The sequence below is a fragment of the Tiliqua scincoides genome, chromosome 4 (genome assembly GCF_035046505.1).
Source record: "Tiliqua scincoides isolate rTilSci1 chromosome 4, rTilSci1.hap2, whole genome shotgun sequence".
Taxonomy (NCBI): Eukaryota; Metazoa; Chordata; class Lepidosauria; order Squamata; family Scincidae; genus Tiliqua; species Tiliqua scincoides.
Genome location: NC_089824.1, coordinates 209,266,620 through 209,293,586, shown reverse-complemented (window position 1 = coordinate 209,293,586; position 26,967 = coordinate 209,266,620). Strand labels below are relative to the sequence as shown.

The 26,967-nt window shown below is 44.1% G+C and overlaps 1 pseudogene; it reads right to left on the bottom strand.

Annotated features, from left to right (window-relative positions):
- Positions 1–2,863: 2,863 nt before the first annotated feature.
- On the bottom strand, positions 2,864–2,984 carry LOC136650786 (5S ribosomal RNA; annotated as a pseudogene).
- Between the last annotated feature and the right edge of the window lie 23,983 nt (positions 2,985–26,967).

Below are 26,967 nucleotides of genomic sequence, written 5' to 3'. Positions count from 1 at the left end.
GTAACAAAGACTCATGAAATATGAATGTCATTTACCTAATTTTAGGTAAATATAAACATAGAAACACACATTGAAAAAGCAACCAACTCTTGTGTGTGTTTGTGCGCCTCCATCCCTTATTTTAAGCCATTACTTCCCAACGTTGCATATATGCAACAGGAACCAAATGTGTACATCGGTGAGCCGGGCAAAAATGGGTTAGTTTCTCCTTGATGATGGTGTATGCAACTCCATTTGCCATCAGCTTCATTACCAGTTTTCGTCTCCCTCGATGCTGAAACTTGGGAAGTATTTCATAATTAGCCCAGGAAATCACGGTTGATAGGTTTAATCATCCAGCCTGGAGTGGATTTTTCTCTTTGAGTCACTTACTGCATTCTCACACATGATTAGAAATCAATGCTGTGTAGTGGTGCGAGGCAGTCAATACTCTTTAGCTTGTGATTTTCATCTCTGACTGTATCCAGCTGCCCAAACGGTTGGCAGCAAAAGGGAATTCTTTGTTTGGACGAGGCTGCCTTAGGCTTTATTCTTTGGACATTTCCTGCCAGAATTACACCAGCAGTGCAGGTAACTACCTTAGGTTAATGGGGAGGTCTGGCCCATATTGCGAGCCATTCAAATGGATTTTCAAGACCACAGAAGGCATCTCAAAGCAACACATTATGCTCAGTTTCTGATGAATCCATTTCTTCGATTTCTTCAGCCTGATATTCTCCTGAAAACATATAGGTAAAAACAAAAAAGATTTGAGCAACTGATTGGCTTGTTATGGTTATTTGTAGCACATATTTGTGTCTGGATGTATATCCTGTCTTTCCAAGGTGAGCAACAGCACTATATTTAAAATACATTTAAAAATGTGTTTTTTAGAAATAAAGTAGAAATATTGGAGAGCATCAGCAATGTTAAAGGCAGGCCAAGTGTCTTGGAAACTAATCTCAGGGTTTTGGGGGTTCTTATGAGAGAAGGTGGCCTCTGAGGACATCTTGACCCAGACCATTTGGGGTTTTTAATACCCAAGCCAGCACTTTGAATCGAGCTGAAAGTTGGTTTATATGAGAAACCTCTTGCATTTGGTTTATACGAGATGTGCTTGTGAAGCTTTCTCAAGTTAAGGCTTGGAAAATAACTCTTGGGGTCTGATAGTCTCCCCCCAAGACAGGAGAGCTTCCGTGTTACCCTTGCCGCCCAGAATGGCTCTGACGGTGAGGGTGAGGGGCAGCTTATACCAGGGATGGGCAAATCCGGCATGGCTTGACTCAGATCAAGTCACGAGTCTTGACCCTCTGTGACTCGACTCAAAAACGAGTCCTAATGAGTGGACTTTCCAAGTCACCCAGAGCAATTTCACAACTTGAATCAACTTGGGTCTCGAGTCTTTCCTTTTTAAAAAGACAGCCACAGCTCCACAGAAAAAAACAGGGCTGCTGCCAGGCTGTGTGTGCATCTATCAGAGTTCTCTTTAAACACCCGCCTGCTGTCCCCACCCATTCTATCCATCAACAAAGCCATACTGTGAAGGCAGCAACGTGGAATGCGCCAGTTGGTTCCCTCTGTACAATCCCATCCCAGCTGCGACAAAACCCTTGTGACAAAACCCTTGCAACAGAACCCAGTCATTTATTGAGGCTTCATCCTTACAATTAATAATGGAGCTCACAGGAGCCATGCAGTTGAAAAATGTGGTCGCTACGAATTGCCTTTGCCTGGCTTCCCCACCTCCCCCCCCTCTCTCTCTCTCTCTCTCTCTCTCTCGGGTTTTCCAACCAATTCTAAGGCAAGAACCCCCTTGGACTCCTCCACCTGGCCTCCCTCATCCAAAGAAACAAATCCATCTTTTGTCCAATGATCATCAAAGGAAAAGAGAACCTGCTCCCACATCACTCCATCTGCTTGATGAAAACATTAATCCTTCCCTGCCTCCCTGGTCTGAAGGATGGCCCCATGAGGTCTTTCATGGCATTAAAAAAGCAAGCAAGCATATCCAGACACAGACAAACTGAAGCCTGCATGTGTGGGACTGAATGCCGAGTCAATGACCTCAGACTTGAGTTCGTGCCCGAGTCATCGACACAGATGACTTGAGTGTGCACAAGTCAGCGAAAACATGCATTTTCATGTCTCAGACATGACTCAAGTTCCCATACCTGGTTTATATGGCCCATTGAGGCACCCTGCAAATCCTAGCACTGTGCCCCCTACTCTGAGAACGCCACTGCCCTTGCACTCACACTCATAGTACTTTGTCTAGTGGGGAGGACAACCAATCACTCGGACTCCAGCTGTTGGGTGGATCACATCATTAGATTTGTGAGGAAGAAGGTGGTCCTTGACATGGTCCCAGACCATTCAGGGCCCGAAAAGATAAAGATCAACACTTTGACATGGGGCCCTGAAACAAAACAGGTTACCTGTAAAGCTGGAATCGCATTACAGTAAGATAGTCTCATCATTGCACACCAGCAAAATGTTTGACGGATGCATTAACACTGTTACCATCTTAGCTCAGCAGGGAGGCTTAGCAAGAGGCTGCACTTTCAACATCAAAGCGAAACCAAAGCAGCAAAGGCTACCCTTCAGCATCACGGGTGGCAATCGCCTGTTGGGCTTGGTGGAGGAGCACACCCAACTGCCTGGGCTGACTTCATAAGCATTGGATCCAAGATCTGAAGGAACTGCACCCAAGCTTACTTGGGCCTGCTCTGAAGCAGCACTCGAAGCTTTCATTTCTAATGCGTTTCAGTGATGGCACATTTTTGTTTCCTTGCTGTGACAGACATGCAGCCCAACCTGACATGACTTTGCAACGGATCTTACATCAGATGGTTGGCAACCTTCAGTCTCAAAAGACTATGGTATAAGCCTACAGCACCCAGTATTCCCAGGTGGTCTCCAATCCAAGTACTAACCAGGCCTGACCCTGCTTAGCTTCCGAGATCAGATGAGATCGGGCATGTGCAGGGTGAAAAATGCTCCTAAGCAGGGTCAGGCCTGGTTAGTACTTGGATGGGAGACTGCCCGGGAATACTGGGTGCTGTAGGCTTATACCATAGTCTTTCGAGACTGAAGGTTGCCAACTGTTTACATCAGATGTAAGATCCATTGTTGTCAATGATGGCTACTCTCAGATGAGTGTGCATACGGTGCAATATGTCAGAGTTCAGTTCCGTTTAACCCATTTCTGCCCGGCCCACAGGTACACACATTTGGCCCCTGTTGTGTACATGCATCATTGGGCTGCAATGACTTAAACATTTGTGCTTTCTTCATGAGGTGTGAGGCTGAGATAGCCACCTGCCTCCGGGGACAAACCCTGCCTTGGGGTGCATCTTCTGTCTTTGGTAAGATAGTCTCTGGTTTGCATTTGGGGAGACTTGAGCCCTCTTCAGTAGCAGCCTTCCTGTGTTAAATTGAATGTGGAGAGGGGGGGTCTGGGAGTTCACCACCATGTCATCTGACTTAGTGTCCTCTTTTGCTGAGTGTGCTTTTTAAAGACATATGTAATATGTGCACAAGGTTGAAATGCTAATGTCTCTTTAGTCATTTTTTTAAAACTCTCCCTCCTTCTGCTCCCCTCCTTCCATTTGTATCTCCGTGTGCTAACCTTCTGGAGGAAATTTAGCTTCCCCCCCTCCCTATCTCTCACTCACACATGCACACATCTACTTTATCTAGCAACAAATTCCACTTAAAGTTAATTGTATGTATGTGTGTGCTAGCTAGATATTTTATTACGAGTATATTTCTTTCTTGATTTTCTCCCTCTTTGTAAATGTATTTCCACCCCCCCCAAAAAACCCGCAAACAGTATTGCACCTAGATCAGTGTTCTTCAACCTGTGGGTAATTACCACAATGGGGGTCACAAAGCCTCATTTGTGGGGGTCGCTGCAACCTTTCAAAGACTGCGCAAACGAGGGTTTGAATCCTACCTTTGATAACGTACTACCTTATCAAAACAGAGTTCTTGATATAATTCTGCAGTCTCTTCTCGCTGTCTTGCCTCACAGCTCCTGGGGTTGGCTCTGTTCAGTTGGCTGCCTCACAGGGTTGTTGTGAAGACACAAGAGGTGGGGAAAATGGAGTGGGCAGGGATGGGCAGTGGGCAGATTGGATCCCAAGAGGGGGGCAGGATCAGCGGTGGGTCCCCAGTCTCATTCATTCATTCATTCATTCATTTGGGTTGCGGCATGAGAAAGGTTGAAACCATTGACCTATATAATTCTCTTCCATTTTTGTTAAAATAACAAGGTCCATTGAGGTGTGCCATGATCTAATTGTGTAATGGTTCTTGCACATGTGTTTTGGTTTTCCCCACATGTGAATGTTAGACATGTTCCAGAGCACCCCCAATAACGGATGTTATGGTTACCTTATGCTTCACTGTCTTCTTCAGCAGGTCCTTCTCGCACTTGGTGAACCAGGGTGTCAAGTCTGAAACAATGCCTAACATCCACACTAAACTGCTTCATCCTGTGGAGAGGCTCTTGCCATGGGTAGAGACAAGACACTGGGAAATTTTAAAAGGAAATAACACTTCAGAATGATAAATTGATACATATTTATCAAAAAGGGGGATAAGGAATCAGCAGACAGAATCAATCTATATTCGGTCACTAACTTAAATAAATATGTTATGGTGACTAAGTGATGAAGAGAATGTTTGTCTTGATTATGATCATCAATAAAAAGAGACATTTTCTTAGCATTTTTTTTTAAACCAAGCGATTGCATGTGCTTTTTTGAGACAAGGCCTTTGGCTCCTCACTAGGGGAAAAGAGAGGGCCATGAAAAATATATCACCAGGAAAAATAACTGTTTTTTCCAGATTGATTTGAACACCAAGACAATTTTTAATATCGAGAAAGGGATCATCAGAAAACAGTTCCCATTTTCCCAAGTCAAATCCTGTGTGAATGGTGAAGGAAGACGCTTCAGGATCACCTTCCACGGGCGGCAGGACTATGAACTGGAGGCAGGATCCGCAGATGACAAAAATAAAGTAAGTTAAAGTGAAGATCCAGATTCTGTAGCTTTATTTGTTCTCAACTGCCTCGGAGAGCAGAACTAGATCCAATGGGTGCAAACTGCAGGAGAAGAGATTCCAGTTGGACATCAGGAAGAAATTCAACAGTGGTACAGATTACCGAGGGAGTTAGTGTATTCTCCCTCTCTGGTGATCTTAAAGCAGAGGCTTGAAAGGCTCTTGCTGCTGATGCTCTTGGACGATTTCCTGCTCGAGGCAGGGGGTTGGACTAGATGACCTTGTGGGTCTTCCAGTTCTATGATTCTGTGTAACAAGGTGGTGTGTGCTGCTTGTGCCTGAGAGAGTAGACGGGAGCGTACACTTGCATCAGTGGTGTAAGGCAGATGGGGAAGTTAATTTCCACCCCACCATCCATCTTCTGCCCTGCAAGCATGGATCACATTGAATGGGATGCTTTGTTTCTAGACTGGAGCAGCTGCCCAGGTGTGTACAGAGACACACCCACCTCTGTTCTGCCTGCCCAGTTCTGCATCTAGCAAGGAAACTGCACATAGACCATCATGCTGATCCAGGCCCTGCTGGGAGAAGATGAGTAATTAACAGTGCAACTGCTGACCAGCCAGCTGCCTTTGGGAAGCTGACCAGCAAGGGATACAGTCAGTGATGATGATACAGGATTTCAGATTCTTGTCTCTTTCTGTCCAAATGAAAAATAGAGATCTTTTGTTGAAGGTCATATACTTTCCATTTCATTGCATTATGCTTATAGCAGGCATACAGTGACACAACACTTGCTATATACCCTTGTAAACTTCCCTGTATGGCTGCAGCAGAGACTCTTACATGAATAGAGACAGCTCTCCTTCCATCTCTCTCTTCCATCTCTATCTTCCGTTTTGCAGATAATGCACCTTGTGAGTAAGGCTGCAGAAAGCAACATCTACGGAAGACCTGCAGAACCTGGTAGTCCTCAACCTGACCCATGTGATGTGATACATGAAGGACTCTTGGACTTGCAGTTAGAGACACCGACATCCATTAAATGGGTGAAGTACGGAATCTAGAGATGATCTAAGGAACAAGAGTGGATTGTTTTAATTAGTGTACCTATTTAAGGCTGCAATCCTATGCAGACTTACTTGGGGGGAAGTTCTGTTAAACTCAGTGGGGCTTGCTTCTGAGTAGCATGCACAGGCTTGCACTGTAAGATATTTTTAGCTCACCTTTCCGTTTTAGAAATTCCAAGGTGCTGCAGCAATTAAAACAAAATCAATCTTAAAACATCGTGAACACATTAAAAATAAACAGCAACAAACATCTCAGAAGGATACTATGAAAAAGAATGGAAGCTCAAAAGACATTTAGAAGCAGCAGTAAAATCCTCAGTGTTAATCAATAAAAGCTCAGGCAAATTAAAAAAAAAATTCATTGAGAGCCTGAAATCCTCAGCTAAACTGTACATAAAGCAGGGTCTAGGGGGATGTACCAGGGGGATTAATTCTACTCCCCCATGCTGTTCTCCTACTATAAATTGCCACAGAAGTGAGCATATATAGATACCACTGTGTGCTCACCTTCATAGCTGATAGCTTTGGGGAGGAGTTGTTTGGAGTAGGGATGCAGTGTGAAATGAAAGAGCCAACCCCTTCCTCTAATACCACAGACCCTCCACACTGAATCTCGCTATGTCTGCTTTTGTCTAAAGAAAAAGATGTCTGGAAGTTCAATAACAGATTTCTCGTATCATATGGGGTTTAGCTTTCATTAAAGCGGGTAGCTGGTAAATATCTCCAGGAAGAGAATTTCAGGCATTTGAGTGCTACCAAGAGGAAGTTCTCCTAACCCCTGGTGTCTCCTTTCCTCAAAAGGAAAGGCAAAAGCCCATGGGAAAGAACCTGCCAAGACAATCTTAACTGTGGGAACCTTCAGTTACAATCCAAAATAGGATTTACATTTTCACCGATGTAATACATTCGCTGAGCTAATCCTTTTATGCAGTGATTTAGTGCATTGTAGCTTTCCAGTCTCACGAAACCTCCCTTCATGTCTAATTTGGTCCTAACATGGAATTGCCTGGAAGCAGCTCTCCAGAGTCTCTGGCCAAGGTCTTCCCTAGTGTCAGCTGAGAACATTGTTGCTGGAAATGGCAAAGACTGGGCCGAGGTCTTATACATTCAGATCATGTGCTCTACCACTGAACTGTGGCCTCTCCCTGAAATGAATACAGATGGCATTTACCGAATAGATTTTATGTTCATAATAATCTATGATGATGATTTTGTCTGCTAGTGATTTTTTTTTTCCGTTCAAAAACAATTATGGTCTCTGGACAAATGCTGGACCTGGTATTATTTCCAAGCAGTATTGCCCATAGTCATGGCAAAAAAACCTCTCTGTTGGAGTCTTAGACGTGCACTTGCAGAGGTAGCAGTGGCACATCCAGGGGGGCATTGGGCAGTGGACCCAATGTTGGGCTGTCCAGCCTCTGCAGCATCACTTGTCATTTGTCCCATCAGATATCTTCCAAAAGCAATCTCAGTAAGCTATTGAACATAGTGTGGGAGGAAGGAAATTTCAGGGGCATCCATCCATTATTTGCTAAAGTAAACCATGCTGATTGAAGATATTCTCCAGGGCTAAATCTTGGGGGGTGGGGGGGGGGGGTGGGATTTGCACTGTACCTATAACCTATTGATTTCTTAAAATATGAGTTTTTACCAAGGTATTCTGAATTTAACTGAAGGTCTGCAGGGCTGTAGTCATGAGGGTTCTTGCAGGAACCTAGTTCCTATAGGGATCTTCCAGGTTCTCTCCCTGAATGTTCAGCTTTCATTAATAAAAAGGGGGCCCTTCTAGCTCTTCTACATTTGCAGACCTACCTGGAAAACATGCAGGTGACATCCTAGCAATTGTTCAGTAAGGACTAATATAATTAAGAGCGCAGTCCAAACACACCATTCAGCTAGTGCAAGCCATAAGGCACGTTTGTGCCAACTTGTGAGTCAGGGAGGCCAGGGCAAGGATGTGTGCTGGCCTCCCCGCAGCGACGCAGGTACTGGGCTTAGTGAGTTTGCCATGGCCTTTCTAGACTGGCATGGGGGTTTGGAGAGATGTGGGGAAGGGGGGGGAGGTGGGGAGGAGATGTTTGAGGGCAGGGGGAGGGCAGGCGGCGGGCGGGCCAATGGATAGGCAGAAGGAGAGTGGGAGGTGGGGCCAGGATCCGGCACTATGCCGGATCCTAACTCTGTTACTGGGCAGCCTGGGACAGCTCTGGGCTGCTCAGATTTGCGCCACCTTACCAGGTGGCACAGATTCGAGTAGAACCATGGGGGTCACTGTGGTTCTACCCTGGGGTAAAAAGTATTATTTCCCCTGCCTTGGGCTAAGCCACAGCCAGCCCAAAACTTGCGCTGGATACAGTGCAGGCCTGCCTGTTCCAGCGCAAGTTAGGATGGCACTGCCCATTGCTTCAAACGTAGGGACCTACCTTTATGTAGTGCTCTGGATATTCTGCAATGATTGTCTCCACCACCTTAAGCCCTTCAATAAAACATTTCAGCCTAATATGTATACCTAACAAACATGTAGGCTCAACTAGTTGTTTGTGCTTCCCTTGTCACATCTTTGTCTTCTATCTAGGCACTTGGTGCAGCTGCGGGAAGGGCAGCTGACCTTACATTGCATTGACCACCACCAGATAGGGGCAACCACTCCAGTAACACAAACAATTAATTTGTCAAGAGGGGATGCAGTTATCAGCAAGGAAGATGGTTCCAGTACCTTCTCACTCCAGACAAAGGAAGTCAAGTATCTGTAAGTGTTCTTAGAATAGTGGAAACTCAGAAATGCATGCCTTGAAAGGCCCAGCTCAGGTCTGCATAACATATAAGCATATGAAGCTGCCTTATGCTGTCAGTTCATCATGGTATCTGCCTCAGAGCCATCTGCACAGACTAGCAAAGTCTCTCCAGAGCTTCAGATTTCTGTAGATGCCAGATTTTCCTAGATTTCTGTAGATGCCAGGGGTTTAACCTAGGACCTTCTGCATCCCAAAGTCTGTGCTTTAATACTAAGCTACTTCCTCTCCGCTTGTGCTCCACTAAGCTCAATGTAGGCCATGAGATATGCAATGTGGTTTGCTTTGCATCAACTTTCTCTGTTCTTCCAGCATGCAGGAACACCAGAAGTTCACTATTAGGCTTCCATACATGGCTGGTGGGTTTTGCTTAGCACAAGCTATGGAGACCTAGTAATTGCAAGGGACCGTTTACTTCTGGTTCTGATTGGCTAATGGCTTGGGAGTGGAAAGAAAGCTTCTACTCTAGTTTTGCACCTTGGAGCCCATGTTTGTCTAGAGGCGACATTTACTAGAGGGAATATCATTTGTGCATGTATGCTAGTTTTCTACAATCCTTCTACTCCTAGAAGTAGAAGGATTGTACCTATGTATTCAGGTATACATAAGGTGATACATCCAAGTGTATATGGTATATGCTTGGTTATGGCTCTGCATGCAAATCCCTGGGTATGGGGTAAGACTACATGCCTTTACATCACCAGATTTTTGATGCAACATGTGCATTAAATAGAATGCACATACTACATGTATACATGTATAACCCAAATCCCATGGGTTATATTACCACATTGGAGGTCACACAAACCAGTCAAAAAGTTCCAATGTGATTTCTAAATTGATGAATTGTAAATATGTAAATCAAGGAATTACCAGAACCGTTTGTTGCAGTGTGTTTATGTACCGAGTAAGGCTAGGTATACAAAATAAATCATTTGACTCCCTTAGGCATATACATTCATTTTCTGAAAGAGCTGAACTTTTGCACGAGCAAAGCTGTTTGTATTTGGTTCCATTCATTCTGAAATAAATGAACCACAGAATGAACAAAATTAATGGCAAGAAATGGGGACTCCATTCTTGCTCTTTGTTGCTGGTGGTGGTGGTTGTTGTTGTTGTGTGTGTGTGTGTTTGTGTGTGTTTTAAAGAATAAAACAGAGTTTCTTATATATCTGGGTCATTTTTTCATGGTGGCGGCCATTTTGTTACCCATCACAGTGCTTCTTTCACAGGGCGTCTGTGTAATTAAAATAGCTGCCACAAGGGGGTGCTGCAAGGTGGAGGTTCTGAGCAATTGGCCACAAGTGAAAAGCACTCTTAAAAACAACCCTACAAAACAAATGAAAATGACTTTTCGGTGCCAATGCAGCTGTGTCAATGGGGCTTGGGCAGGCACAGGGGCCTCCTCAAAGTAAGGGAATGTTTGTTCCCTTACCTTGGGACTGCATTGCATCTGCAATAGCGCTGGAAAATTGGTTAGAATTGGACTGTGTTTGTGTATACAAGCACACAGAGCCCAATACTATCCTCCCCCCCTTGCTGGTAAAGCCATGTCTAAACAGGCGCACTGTGTCCAATGCGCGTGGAGGGGTGAGATTAGAAGGCTTCAGAGGCGAAAAGGGATTTAAATCTCCTTACACTACTGTAAACCTCCTGACCCACAATGGGTCTCCTCAGACCTGTGCATGTCTGAGGAGAGAAAGGGGCAGATGAGGCAGCAAAAACAGAGCATAGGATCCGGCACATGCCATCGCCTCCAGATCCATCACTCCTGGAGCCTCCTTGTCCCCCTTGTGCCCCCCTCACTATCCCATTCCACCCTCCCACTATCCCCTGACACCTCTGCCATTGTCTTATGTGTTCCAGTGAGCAAAGGAAGAGTGGACGATGTGGGGTGGGGGAAGGCTCTGGCCGTCCTGCTGGTATCTCAGCAGCACACTATTGAGCATGCTGCCAGAAATTATTTTCCAGTGCTTTTTCAGCAGTGGCTAGCAGTGGATTGAGCAGACCGATGACTTATTTTCTAAAATAAGAGGTGCCAAGGCTACCCTGGTGGCTCATTGAAAAGCAAGAAGCACTGTGTACGCAAAAGGCATTTTACGTTTTGTTGGACGTATTTCAGATCTGGTTTCTGGAATTAAAAACAGGTCCTGGTGGTTAGCCTTGAGAACCGAGCTGATGTTTCTCAGCGTAGTATAAAACAGAAACAACCACATGTACTTAGGCATAGTTGACAAAAATGATCTTGCAAACCAAAGGATTAATAGTTGGTTGCTCAAACAGAGAGGGTAAATTCTGGAGACAGTGCCTCACTATAACTTCTTAAGCATGAAGTCATAGTTGCAATTACCCTAAAGAACACAGAATTTTGAGAAAATTGTTCATCTGAATCAATATATTTGCAAAAAAATAAAAACCAACCATATAACTTGGCACACTTCCCTTCTAAGTTGAAGCAATTAACTCTGCCTGAAAAGGTCAGAGTCAGCAGTGTAGGGCTTTTTTGACATGTAAAACTGTCTTAACAGCAGTGGGCGTGAAACAGAAATGGTTGCAGTTGTGCTTGTTGGCATTTCATGTACGCTATTTTGAGTTCACACAGGCCCTTTCTGAATTGCAGATTCCAAATACCCTTTACTGTCCAGAACAACAAAGTAGAGGACATTAGCAAACTCCGAAATGAATGGCTAATGCTCATAGACAGATATTGCTCATTGCCAAAGGATGGATCTCTGACTCAGGACAACACCTCAGAAGAAGAATATGAGAAAATCAAAACTCCATATCTAAGTGAAGGGAAGATGGAGAAGTCCCCTGATCTCCATGTTGGTTTCCCTGCCGACTCACTGGTTGTGACTCAGCAAGGCTCCTGTTTGGGTTCAGTGATGACTCAGCTTCCTGTAATGTGGACCCCACCTCCTTTCCCCAAGTCATCCAACCTGCCTCCAGCATCAGCAAGAACCAAAATTTTTCACTGGGATGTTGTCCCTCCAGAAAAGGTTTGAAAAAGCATCAATAACACTCGGGGAGATTAAAACACTTTAAAAATGGTCTTAAAAATTCAGAACATATTTCTAGGGGATGTTCAATTGTTGTCTGGGTTCGTTTTTGAAAAATAGTGTGCTTTACTGTGGAGTCTGAATTAAATACAAACAGCTTAAGGGAATGCTAATTCCGATTTGGTGCCATTTGGGACTGGAAGGTGGGGATCTAATAATGTAAATAATAAGTAAACAAAAGACTAAATGAATGTAGGAATATGTGGTATTTGAAATGTTCTTGACAGTCCAATTCTATCCCTGCCGTAGCAAGCAGCAATACCAAAACAGGCTGTGTTGCATACTATGGTGGTGGTGGTGGTGATGATGGGGGAGGGGTGGTGATGGGGGGGTAAGGGAAAATATTTTTCCTTACTCTTCCATAAGCCTCTCAATCACCTATGTGTCACCTTGGACCTGCACCAGCTCTGTAACTGGCACAAGTCCAAGGAGACAAAGTGGATGTGTCCAGAGGAAATAGCTTCTGGCGCAAGTCACTTGTGCCGGGATACATCCCTTCTCATCACAGAAATGCCCTGTCCCTTTCCTGATCCACCTGCCCTGCCAATCTCTGCCTCGTTCCGTCCACCTCCAATTTACCAATGTCAGCAGAGCTTCTGCTCATGACTGCCATGTGCAGGAATTAGTTAAGCCCCTATTCCAGTCCCTGTTGATGGTGGTAGTTGTAAGACGGACTGCTGCTAACACCATCATTAGACCCTATACTCTGGAAAATATCGTTTTTAAGGACTTCTGGGTACTAAAGACCGAGAAGCATTTCTTGGAATTCTGACACAGAGAATTTCCCTGGTGCCAAAAAATGTATTATTTGAACTCCTACTTCTTACTAAAGTTGTATTAACTTCAGTTCCTTGAGAACTTGCATTGTGTCATGGTTTATGCAGGAGCCCTACTTGTTTCCACTGCCAGGTAAACTTGGGCAATAGGAAAGGGGGCAGATGGGGGTTCATCAGGAGTTGGGGGAGACCATCTTTCTCATAACAGTCCCCTGTGTGTGGAGGCTGTTCCACACAGCATAATGCTGGTATGATTTGAACCAGAACTGAATTAATTCATTTCAAGCTCAGCCCGCTCTGAGTTCCAAGTCTCAATGTGTGTGTGTGTGTGTGTGTGTGTGTGTATGCTGTTTTTATATTTCCAGATGCAGAAATCGATGTGGGCATCCTGCCACCTGGCCAAGAAAGATATAGATGAGGGTAGACTTTATGATCAGTTTTGTAAGCAGCATGTGATGGGATTGCCTGGCAGCGAACCTCTGGTGAAACAGCATATTATGCTAAACTCCAAAATTGCACATAACTTCAGTAAGTGTGAGAATGCATGTTTGGTTATTCAGGAAATAGAATTTATCCTCTTTAGTGCTCTGTCTGTCTGTCTGTCTGTCTGCCCACCCATCTGGTATCTTGAAAGATGGATACAACTGTAACAAAAAAGGCCAGGCGTTTTGGCATCACATAAGTCAAGATGGCATCCAAGGGCACTGATGGGATGTTGACTTCTGTATGATAGTAGTTTTCAAATTGTGCTCTGGGTAACCCTGGGATTCTTCATTGATGCTCAATGTGAAGATCAGTAAGTTTCTCTAAGCAGTAAGCAGACAATCTTCTCTAAGAGACAACTTGCCAACACTGCCAGTCCATGACAACCAACATTCAGACACAGGAGAGGCTTACCTGCGCAATAACATTTGGTGGGGAGTAACATCAGGAGAGTGGTATTTCCTTTAAGCTCTGCTTGTGGGCTTCCTACTGGCTGAAGCCCACTGTGGGACGATGGACTTTTAATGTATCCAGCAGGATCAGAGTTGGTCCACTTAGGAAACCAGGTGAGCTGGCCACTTTGAGTGGTGACTTGGGGAGGTGGTGAATTGGGACACCTGGATTGAAAACAACAACAACAGCAACAACATTGGAATTATGATATCTGTTGACCAGCAGATAAAAATCATTTATCCTCACAGAATCCTCTTGACATGGATGTGCCCGCCAACATTTTTATCTGCTGGTCAGCAGCAGATGACATCTTTGAATAGCACTCTTTCAACCTTTAAATTAGTCCTGTTTCTTTCAGGGAATCATGCTTGTCTGCTGTGCAAATTGAGCAAGTCCCTGCTTTCTGCTGTTTTTGCTTGAGTTTTTGCCATGAGGCACTGCAGCACTTTTCAGTGGCTCCAATTTCCTTGAACATCCCTATGCTGGAGTTCTTGGATCTTTGATCTGCTCCAGCAAGATCTTGTTCTTCTTCTGTTCTCATGCCAAGGACGATCAAAAGGGGATGGTCATCACTTTCATACATTCTTGTGAGTTTCCAGAAAAAAAGAAGCGAGTCAGTATGAAAAGCAAATGAATACAGTAGCTGAAGCTTGATCTAAATGTTACAGCATTTTTTTTCCTGAGATCTTAACCAAAAGAATGTTAGAAGTGAGCTTTTGACTGCAACCAGATGACAGTACCATGATCGTTCTAATGCAGTGGTTCTCAAATATTTTAGCACCGGAGCCACTTTTTAGAATGACTCTGTTGGGACCCACCAGAAGTGATGTCATTAACTTGGAAATGATGTCATGGCTAGAAATGACATCGCCAATTGAGACTTCAAACCTAAGCTGCAATCAGCCAAAGGTCCCTTTATACAGTGCACTCCTGCTGTTATTTAGCATAGCTTGGAATTCAAACATTATAGCTCACAAGTCAAAGCAGACTTGGATCCTTCTCCAACCACACAGCCCTCCCCCCTTTCCAGCATAATAATAATAATAATAATAATAATAATAATAATAATAATAGCAACTTTATTTTTACCTCGCCTTCTCTCCAAAGGAACTCAAGGCGGCTTACAACAGGTTAAAACAGATTAAAAACATAATTTAAAACAAATAAAAACATATTAACACATATCATAAAAACAGCGGTCAGATAAAAAATAATCAGGTAAAAGGAGCATAGAGCAGCAAATCATAAAAGAATCAGGCCTGTAAAAAATATTTAAAAATGTTGAAAAGATGTTAAAAAGGCCGAGAACTCAGAAGGCTTGTTTAAACAGAAGGGTCTTCAGGCCTCGCCGAAAAGTCTCAAGAGAGGGAGCCATTCTTGAGTCAAGGGGAAGGGAGTCCCATAGCGTTGGTGCCACTACTGAGAAGGTCCTATTTCTTGCCGCCGCCCCACATACCTCCCTAGGCGGCACTTGTAAAAAGGCCTTCTCTGATGACCTAAGAGGACGAGCCGGATTGTACAGATCCCATCTTCCCACCTATTCAGGGCTAAGCACTAAACCTCTTTTCTGCTGGAAGCCCACCCGCCCTGCCCAGCAGCTCTCTGCCCTGTATTTCCAGTTCTGTATTTTCAATGGTGGCTCAGCTATGTGCTATGCGACCCATCAGAAATTGACTCATGACTTACTTAGTGGGTTCCAACCCACAATTTAAGAAACACAGGTCTAATGCATCAACTGCACTTCAATCAAATATATACCTATGGATTCATTGGTGCCATTTGTGCTTAAGTACACGAGAAGACAGACTTGGCTTCTAGCAGGCACGAAACATGTGAATTCTCTCAGGGAAGCACCTGCGTAGCATCCCAATGCTCCCTCTCCCTCCTTTGCACATTTATCTACAGGTAATCAAAGAATCATTTTCCCCCCAGACATTTTTCTGAAAAGTTTCCGCATAAAGCCAAGCCAGCTGAAAGACAAATTATACATTATACATGAAGACAGTGGCGGACTTAGCGATGAGCAGATTACGGCGCTAAGAAGGTAACCTTTTGGATACAATTCTTTATTTATGATAGATATTACTTTTGAAAAAAGCCTCATTTGGGGCAAATGAAAGGAAAAGCAGGAGGATGTGTTTACTGAAGCAGCTGATGTACCCAGCTCACTGCATTGGAAATTAGGGATGTATCTAACAATTTTATTCTCTATTACTCATTGTTCTCCAAAGAAACCGTAAGCCACTGTGCTGCTGAGACTGTAATTCCAAGCTTAAGGCAGAGCACGCAACAGTCCAATCCAGAACCCAGTTGAGCCAAATTACTTGGATGTAAATTGCACTGATTCCATTGAACTAAGGACCACTCTGCATGCCTTTTGTATCATACAGAGAGTACTTGAAATAACTCGCCTAGTGTTTTGCTTTCCCACTACCATAATTTGTAACATCTCCCTCTCTCCTCCCTTCCCCACTTGATTTGTCCACTTGGAGTAGAGAGTTTCTGTGATGATGCTTTGGAAACTCTCCACATTAGATGGAAGGATAGTGGCAGAACATGTTACAGCACCAACAAGGAGAGGACCACAGAGAAGTTGTTTCAAGGGCCCTCAGCCTGATAAAGCACTCTAGAGTCCGTTCTCTTACTTGCCTGCAAGTTCTGTTGCAATAAATGGGGCTTGCTTACAAGGGGGGTTAGGAAATGGATGGACCTCAGGTTAAAAAGCAGCAGAAACTTTCACCCAATTTACATCTAGATTTTAAGCACCTTTGTAGGCGAGCCCCATTTATTGCAACAGAGCTAGCTAGCAAGGACGTTCATTCTATCATCCTCCTGAGGACTCTTGAATGAAATGTTTTTGTTGTGTCCTTGGATTTCCACAATGAGGTCCTCAGGGGTTCCTCAATGAGAAGTTCAATAAGAGTGGAAAAGCTTTCCTGCAAGGCTGAAGCAGATGCAGGAGATCGTGGGGCATGTTCTCAGGCACCAACTCAGACCATGATGGGTGCATAGACACTTAACAAGCTTTGCTTATTTATTTCATATTCCAGCCCGCCTACCCCATGGTGGAACCTGAAGCAGCACCCAACTTCCACCACTCCCTTTTGGTGGATTCACATGTGCAACATGACCGGCTTTTTCTCTGCTGCCCATCATGTCTACAAAACTGGCTAGGTGGGAAGGATCTTGGACATTTATGCTGTCAAGATTCTCCCAACGTGTTCTGTGAAGGCGTAGAAGAGAGGAGGCAGGGAAAAGTGGTGATTCTCTTCCTAATCACTAGAAAGCGATTGCAAATAAGTCTGGTGTGGCCATCCCACCACCTCCTTCGGCTTCACTACCACATTCCTTATCAGTGGCACTGGAGGAGAAGGAGGCAAGACCCCTCCACTTGCTCTCCAAGGATAGTGAGTGAGGATGAGATAGCTACGTACATGGTGTAAGAGGGGGTTCCCACCTGGGTTCCCCCTACCAGTACACTGCTTCTATCAGCCAATTGCTCATATGGTTGTTTCACACCTCGTTGTGAGTGGGACCTCCTCTGCTTTTATATGTTAATAGTTCTGTCACCAAAGACTAAAACATAAAATTAGCAACTCTGGAAATAGAACAGGCCAAATGAACTCATCCATTTGCACTTCTGAAGTTATTAAGGCTGTAATCCTCTATACGCTTTCCTGGGAGTAAGACCCACTGACCAAAATAGGACTTATGAGTAGACATGTATAGGATTGCACTGTAGGAGTGGCTGGTCTGTTGAGGAGCAGAGCTCAGCGCTAGGTGCACATTAGTTTGAACATGCCCTAGAATCCTCGGCAATGCACTGGGCTCCATGGCAGATATACAGGGATACTTTAGCAGATGTGGTGTTACTGAGAGGGTGCCTTGAAAACTGGAAATTTGAATTAGGGAATCACATGCTTGCTTCCCCTCCAATAGATGCAGATGGTGAACTTGGAGTTGGGCCATAACATGGGAAAAAGGATTTAAATCTTTCCACCACCACAGTTCTGATAAAATGTGATATAATTAATGTGATATCAAACAATACTTTATTTCTTTCCAATTAGTTCAATGTAAGGAACATTTCAAGATTTTTAAAAACTTGGGCTGCAGTCTTATCTGGGAGTCAGTTCCCGTGAACTCAGTGGGACTTACTTCTGAATAGACATGTAGAGGCCTGTGCTGCAAGTTACTGCAAAAGTGAACCTATGTTTAATGAAGATTATGGCTGAGATTATGTCAACAAAATGCCCCTGTCTGCCATTGATGTTTTTGAATCGGGAATGCCCATTTGTACTGATTTCCTACAGGTACCAGCCCACTGCAAAGGATGTAGAAATGTACCTGTCTTTTAAAGGATCTCCCTCAGAACTACATACTGTGGATCAGTTTATGCTAGAAGTAAGAAATGTATTTGTAGTTTATGTCATTTTGTACATGTCTCACCATTGCTTCTTTTTTCTCTGTGTCAGTCATGGAACTTTCAAAAGCATGACTCATGAAGTTGTAGTGGGACTAAATGATATTGTTGGCAGATATGGTGTTTTTAAAATTACCAAAGGTCCAGTTTTTTTATTTCCTTATGAGAAAGATTATGAATGGCTAGCATTTAAAGTTGTAAGAATTAGAACAAAATTGAGTTTTTTGTGGAAAAAAAATCTTTCCAAATTCTGGTTTCAGCAAAGTCTGTTTAACCGTCTGATTTCCCATCTTGGACACAGAGGGATCAGAATTGTCATAGGCTGAATTTTTATACAGGTTTTAAGATTCAAATTGTGAATGTTTATGAAATTCTGAATGTTTATGTTTCCCCCCAGATTCTGTGGCACTTAAATTTGAAATATAATTCACCAATTGTTCTTTGGTTCCACAAGTGACTTAGGGCCCAATCCTATCCAATTTTCCAGTGCTGGTGCCACTGTGACAGTGGGGTGTGCACTGCATCCTGTGGTGGTGGTGGGGAAATCACAGAAGCCTCCTTAAGGTATGGGAATATTTGTTCCCTTATCTTGGGGCTGCATTGCTGCTATAACGGTGCTGGAAAATTGGATAGGATTGGGCCCTTAATCACTTGGGGGACTAATTTTCATCTTAAGAAATGGCAACTAGACTTAAAGCACTGTGTGCAGTGTACTTATGGAGCCTAAGCTGCCAAAATGTTTGATAGCTCATTGTCACTATTCTGTAACCTGTGAGAAGTGTTAGTTTCCGACATGAACATTCAGCAGTTTCTAGCACTAAGGATAATGCTTCCAACTCATATGACACTTTTTTTTAAAGATACAGCACCCTAGAACAGACATAGAGCTAAACTAATGCAACTTTTTAATATGTAAATAGAACATGTAAGAGAGGTGAGCTGGAGTGGGATAGCAGCAGAAGGGTAGGAAGGCTTTCTCTAAATCCCCAGCATCGTCATGATCTGACTTAGCACATGATATGGATTGGATTGTTGACCATGGACTGGCACACCATCTTGAATTGTGCAAGCTGTCTACCCATTGGGATGATGGTGGAGGATAAGGTTAAAGCCCCTAGATCCACTTTGGCCCCAATCCATTTCAGATTCTGTTTGTGAGCTAATTACAGAGCAGAGCAAGCACTCTAGAGAGAATTATGTGATGAAGGTCATGACAAGATGATATATTTACCATAAGGAGCATAGGGAGGTCCAAGAAGTTATGGCTGATGTCCATAGCAGATAAAACATCTAGATAAGGTGTGGACAAACCATAGCTTGGGAGCCACATATGACTCTTTGCAGTGGCGAACTTCTCCAATCCCACACCCAGGGCAAAGATCCGCGATGGCACCCCCCTGCGGACTGTCCCCCCCATGCGAAAATCTGTCCCCCCTACTCACCTGAGGCTCATGGTGCCTTGTGTGACCTTAGTCCACATCTGTGAAGCCTCCCTGAGGTTCCCTGACGCTATAAACTCTGCTTCCAGAAAACTGGAAGTACAGTTTCCGACCCCATCAGGAGCCTCAGAGAGGCTTCCGCAGGGTCCTAGAGGCTCACGCCTGGGGCATTTGCCCCATTGGACCTAATGGTAGGTCTGCAACTGGCTCTTCGACATATAATGTGTGGCTCACAGAAATATGTTGGCTGAGCTCAGTTTTGCATCACAGTTAATATAAAAAGTAAATAAATATTTTCAAGCTTTATAATTATTTTACTGGGTATAAACTCAGAATCCACTGAAATAAAATGTAAGTTTCATGTTCATGGTGAGTAAGTATATTTAAGAATTTGAATGCTTCTTAAATATTGTGTCCCTCAAACATATCTCTTGAGACTCCCAATCATCTGAAGTTTATTGTATGTGGCTCTCCTGTTAAGCAGGTTTGGCTACCCCTGATCTAGATCACTTTTCATTCATCCTTACAACAATCCTGTGTAAGGAAGTCAGTATTATTCAGCCCATATCATGGACAGGGGTCTGAAGCTAAAAGGACAGTGACTTGCCAAAGGCCACCTAGGCTGAGGTGGATTGTGGAATTCCTGCTCACATTGGATTAGAATTGTGGAATTCCTGCTCACAGCTTGTACTTTCTACCAGCTTACAGGTGCCAGAAACTGGAAAAGGAATTTGTCCATCCTCCTCCTCTCTCCACAGTATTCACATCTTATATCTATTCACATCTTATGTGTGGAAACTCCTGGTTTTAGAAATGGGCTACCTCAGAATGCCAGGTGCAAGGGAGAGCACCAGGATGCAGGTCTCTTGCTGTCTTGTGTGCTCCCTGGTGGGCCACTGTGAGATACAGGAAGCTGGACTAGATGGGCCTATGGCCTGATCCAGCGGGGCTATTCTTATGTTCTTATCTGTGGCAGGTAGATGTGGGTGGCAGGCTGCCATCAGGACCTGGCTCAAGCAGAATTTGAAAATTTCACTCCAAGATGATTTAGCCACAGTCATACCAATTCCATGCTTGATATAATGCATTGCTTATTTATTAAGTGTTTTATAATTTACCGATCAGCAGCAATACCACTTAACGTTAATACACTGTTGAAGATGCACGCATATGCCAGAGGCCTGATGGGACATTTTACCTTGTTTGTTGAGGAAGGACAGTGGTAGGGCTCTGATGGTTTGCATGTATAAGATCCAAGGTTCAGTTCTCAGCTTCCCTCTCAAAACGGATTCCAGGCAGGGGGGCTGGGAAAGAATCTCCTGAGAAGACGGAAGTTCACAGCAAGTAGGCGTTGACAATATGGACTTGACTAGTATAAAGCAGCTTTAAGTCTTTATATCTCTGAGAACTAGAATCTTTTTTGAATCATCATCTCCCTATCTTTGTGCAGATGTGTAAAATACCTAATTTTGGTCAGAAGTTGGACATCTTGCTTTCAGTACGTGAACTTCCATCATCTATAGCTGATTTGGAGCCAGTACGTATTTGTGTGTGTGCATGGGTATTTACACCTTAAATCTAAATCTATCATAAAGCACCAGATGTTCTCAATGTAAATTTTAAACTCCAGTGTGTCTGTGTGTATGAGGTGAGATTTTCCTTGGAAAAAGCAAGCCACCAGTCATGTTGTTGACATTCATATTGTAATAACGCAGGCAGCCTGATGTATAAGTTGTCATTTCACTGCATTATTCAAAAGAAATGTGGGAAAAGGTTTTGATGATCTATGCTTCTCCTGGATTTTATAACCAAGAGAGTCATAACTAGCATGAAAGTAAATTTGAGATTGTCTAGATTTGAAACACAATACGCGCTACCTGCTGGGCTATCTAAAATAGCCTTGGGCAAGCCAAAACCTGAGAGAGTTCATTAGCGGAAATAGCACCTCCAGAAGGTTATACCTCATGAAGGATGACAGAGTCCATGCCAATCAACATAACTGATACCTTGTAGACATTGTTTGAAATTTGATTTCTGAGATATTTGTCATTCTTGTTTACTTATTGCAACATTGGTCTAGGAGCTCGAGTGACGCATGCCAAACTGGCTATTTTGTTTTACATGATAATGAAAATCACATCCTTGGGCCCAAGGAGTTCACTCTCTGAAAAGCAAAACTGAGGGTGTCTCAAGCATACGACTTAACTGAATTTGAACCCAAACTGGTTTACAGCAGTTTTTCAGTGATCTGGGTGTAGAATGAAGAACGCCATGTGCTGGAAGTCCACCTGGCACCTTCTTTGTTAAGTTCTAGGTGCCAAGTTATGGCTTTTTAGTTTACCCTTGTGTTTTAGTCAATTATGATCTCCTGAGAATTCTTGCACTGGTTTTTAGAATTAGGGCTCACTCCTAACCCCTTATGTCAGCACTGACTTAAGGGCAATGCAGCTCTGAGGTAAGGGGACAAACATTCCCTTACTTTGAGGAGGCCTCCGTGAGCGACACCCAACTGCAGGGTGCAGCATACGTCCCATTGGCACCGCTATGCCAGTGCTGGCAAGTACTTACATAAGGGGTTAGGATTGCGCCCTTAGTCCGCAATCCTATACACACTTTTCTGAGAGTAAGAGCCTAATCCTATCCAACTTTCCAGAGCTGATGCAGCCATGCCAATGACACATACACTCCCTCTTATAGTGGGGGAGCAGTCACAGAGGCCTCCTCAAGGAAGGGGAACATTTGTTCCTTTTCCTCAAGTCTGCATTTCAGTTGCATCAGCACTGGAAAGTTGGATAGGATTGGGCCCAGGCAGCCCAATCCTAAATTTCCCTAGTGCCTAGGGCTACAGCCAGGGCCTGGGGGGGGATAAAGGGGGTAATTTGTACCCGGGCCCAGGGTCAGAAAGGGGGCCCAGGAGCCACAGGAGAGGGCCCAGAAAGTTCCTGGGATCTGACATTTTCCTATCTCACCTGAACTCGCTGCCTGCGCTTGATGCCAGGGCACAACCACGTGCATGCAGTGTTAACTACCGCTGCAAGCCATGCACACCAGGTCCAGGAATGCTCTTTGGGTTGTAGATCCCAGAACCATGAAGGAGTGTATAGAAGCTCAGGGACCCAGCTGTGGGGCTAGAGCTGCTGCAGAAGTTCATTTTGGTCCATTTGAGTGTGAACCTAAATACGATGACGCTAATTTTCTGTAATGGATTTTCTCTATTTCAAAGATTTTAGAGAGACTTAGGAGTGTGTTTGGTTTTCATTATTACTTTATCTAGCTGCCAATGCCACATGGTCAGGTGGACGTGGGCTCTGCATCAAGAAGCCTAGTAGACCTGGGCTCCAAAGTCTATTGTGGTTGTCAGCACCCTCCCTCTGCCCTATTTTGCCCCCCCGGTCTGTCTGCTCCCACTGCCCCCCCTTTGGGAAGGGGCCCAGAAGAACCTTTGTACCCCCTAATAAATTTCCTCTCGTAGCTCCTGGCTCCAGCAGTGCCAAAACGGTGACCGCTGTATCCTATGGGGCAGGGAAGCAGCACCAGGTTGCCCCAGGGTAGGGAAAAAAATGTTCCCTTACCCTGTGTAGCACTTTGATGGCCCCAATGGGTCTCCTTGGATCTGTGCGTGTTATTGAGTGAGCTCAGAATTGAGGAGACCCATGTTGGGTTTCCTGGCCCTGGCAGCAGCAGAGCCTTCTGCTATCTCCTCCCCATCCACCCTCTCCCTGCCCAGTTTTGTCCCCTTCCAGCCCTCGCCCCACCCCGAACAGCCCTGCCACTGACTGGCGGCAGTACTTACCGCTGGAGCCATCGGCAGCCGTCTTATGGCCCTGTGGCCATGCAGTGTCACTGGGCCCAGCGCCAGTGGTGCACCAGTACCTCTGGCACACAAGTGCCTTATGGTACTTTTTGCAACAACCGGGACAGTGGCGCTGGCAGAGTGCTGGCACCATGGCCGAGCCAACTTTCCAGCCCTGATGCAGCTGCAATGCAGTCCTGAGATAAAGGAACAAACATTCTCTTGCCTTAAGGAGGCCTCCCTGACTGTTCTCCCTCCACAGATAGAAGCGCATATCCCATTGGCATGGCTGCATTGGCACCGGAAAGTTGGATAGGATTGGGCTCTCAGGGCACAAGCCTAACCAGGTCTACTCAGAAGTAAGTCCTATTTTGTTCAATGGGGTTTACTCTCAGGAAAGTGTGGTTAGGATTGCAGCCTATGTCTCATTGAACACAATGGGACTTACTTCTGAGTAGAAATGCATAGGATTGTGCTGTCAGTATTCTTCTCTGGTGTTTATTTTGATTGCTGGTGCTACTTCTGTGCTTTTAGTCTGCCACTAAATGCTTTTCTCATTCATTCTTCACATTTATACCCAAACCCTCCTCCTCCTCTACGTATTTGAAATAAAATAGAAATAAGTAAATAAAGACTGCAATCCTATACACACCTTCCTGAAAATAAGGCTGCATGATGCTTATTTCTGAGTAGATATCTGCAACTTACTTCTGAGTAGACATGCATAGGATTGCAGTCATTCCACCAAATATTCCATCTCCAGCCCAAGAATCCTTGGATGCCAGAGAGGAAGGGTTAAATACCAGTCTTGGATTGGGGAGGGGGGGTCACTCTTTGAGAGTAAGTATTCCTGATTCCAGTTATCCACACTTGAGGTGTGATATTAAGTTCGTACAACAAATGCGTCCAACATTATTTGAAACCACTCTGCTTTGATCCTTCTCCAGCCTCCACTTTGGTTCCATCTCAGCAGCAGGGAAGAGACACCCCAGCAAACAGGGCCAAGAGGCACCTTTGAAAATGTTGCCTCTTTTATACTTCGCAAGAGGAGAGCAACAGCCCCTATTCCAACATCTCTCCCAGCAGTTGTTGCTGGTATCTCCTTTTTTTAGATCATGCACCCCACTGGGACAAGGAATCATTTTCTTATATGACTTGCTATGTAAACCATTTTGGGAACTTTTTTTAAAAATTGGAAAATGGTATATAAATTTCATTGTTGTCTTTTTTAAATTTTTGTATTGCATTTATATATTGACTTTCTGCCACAACCTTTACTTCCTTGTGGCAGAATGCATAAGATCATCTTCTTCCGAAAACTGATTTAGGGTGCAGCCTTCTGTATAAATTTCACTGAAATGCAAGAGAACAGCGCACTCTTGAGACTTCACGGGAATTAATGGTGCACCTTTAGGGAGACCCCTCTTCTGACTTGAGAGACCCTGTGATTCTAGATTAATTCCTAATCTAGAGGGCCCAATTTAGTCACCCCTGACAATTTAATCAAATGAAGACTTTTTGTGTTCCAGCTCATAAACCAGAAGATCCGTGCATGCAAACAGCTGCAGGACAGCTCAGGATTTGTTGCTGTGCTGGAATATATCTTAGCCATCGGAAACTACTTAAATGAAAAGGGCGGGAGAGAGAAGGCCAAAGGGTTTCAACTGTCTTCCCTGGCTAAAGTAAGTGCTTTTGTGGAGAAAAGGTTTGGTTTTAAAGTGCAATTTCCCAACAAATCCCATTTTTCTTATGAGAGATAAATAGAGATATGTGCAGCTTTGTCAGCCCCTTGAGATTTATGCTTACTTGATGCTCCAAACCTTTAAAGTGGTGATAAGAAAGGAAATACTGTGTGTCCGCCTAGGTGCAAACTCCACTGTCGGATTTGGGATGGTCAGATCGGTCAGGGTTTTTTGGGGTGTTTGTGCTACTTGGGGCGCGATCCTAACCAGGTCTACTCAGATGTAAGTCCTATTTTGTTCAATGGGGCTTACTCCCAGGAAAGTGTGGTTAGGATTGCAGCCTTGATGGCACTGTTACATCATCATGATTCTCTCTCTCTCTCTCTCTCTCTCTCTCTCTCTCTCTCTCTCTCTCTCACACACACACACACACACACACAGAGAGAGAGAGAGAGAGAGAGAGAGAGAGAGAGAGAGAGAATACTCCAGAATATGTTCCTAGAGCACCTTTATCTTTGTGTACATTCATGCACCTTTATAGTATTAGGCATACTACAATGGCAGCTTCGCATGGTGAATGTTCTGATTGCACCCTCATGTGGTGAAAACTGGTATTTAATCCATCTGGGCTGGAGATTTGGAGCTGATTTGGGGAACAAGCCAAACTCAGCAGTACCTCCATCGATCTTCATCAAGTGGGGAAATCTCGGAAGATGTCAGGACTTTCCTATATATATGAAATGGGTCCACCCTGGAAAAACAAATCTTGAATCTTCCCTGAGTGGTTTGCTCTGTCCAGTCAGGGATGATTTAGTAGCCCATGCTTTGGTTACATCCAGTCTGGACTATGTGATGCACTTTCTCTGGGGCTGCCTTTGAAGACTGTCTAGAAGCTTCAATTAGTGCAGAATGCAGCCACCAAAATACTGGTGGGGGTAAATGGTCTGGAACACGTTACACCTATTTTGCTCCTACTCTGTCAGCTGCCAGTTCCATCCTTCCAGTCCCAGTTCAATTGACTGTAGCCCTCCTTGCAGAACTTATGATTTGTTTGTAAAAATGTCAGTAATGAGACCAGTTTTCTCCTCTGCAAATTCAGTGATCGGCTACTCCTTTTTCTGAGTACTTATTCTCTAGGCAGCCTTGAACTTTTAAGAATAGTATCAAATTCTGCCGCATCTCTAAATAGAAGGGGAAGTTATCTTTTCTCCCTCCTTCCCAGGGATTTCAATATATTGAGTGAATGATTTATGATGTGAGCGACAATTCTGAGGCCCAATTTAGATGTTCTCCATTTTTATAACTGCTGAAATACCACATCTATCATGATGAAAAATGCCTACAAAACCTCTCTATGCCAGAAAACATATTTCTTGATTCCACTAAGGAGACTTAAAGCATTATTTTCCATGTGCTATTTTACATCAGGGCAGAAAACCTTTTGTCTCTGTCCAGAGAAAGCACATTTTCAATATTAAATTGGCCAGTACATTGCTCCCAAGGGCATACATGTTTGTTCTGTTTTATAAGGAGTCACCTTCTCTCCCATGTTGTATCTAGCATGGAAGTACATTGCAAACACACACGCACTTTGGGAAAATGATGACAGTATCTCAGTGCTAAGCTTTGCATGGAGAAGGTTCCAGGTTCATTCCTTGGCATCCCCAGTTAGGGTTGGAAAAGGTTGCTCTCTGAAACCTTAACCACTGCCAGTCAGTGTAGACAATACTGAGTCATAAGGACCAATTGTCTGGCTTGATATAAGGCAATTTAATATGTCATGCATAGAAAGCTGTATTTGTTTGATTGGAAAGGGACTTCAGAAGAATCCATTGTCCTCAAGAAGATGCATCATCCTTCCTATGAACAGAACTCTGCAGATGCCTGATCTTGTCTGATCTCAGAAGCTAAACAGGGTCAGGCCTGGTTAATACTTGGATGGGAGACCGCCTGGGAATACCAGGTGCTGTAGGCTTCTACCATAGTCTTTCGAGACTGAAGATTGCCAACCATT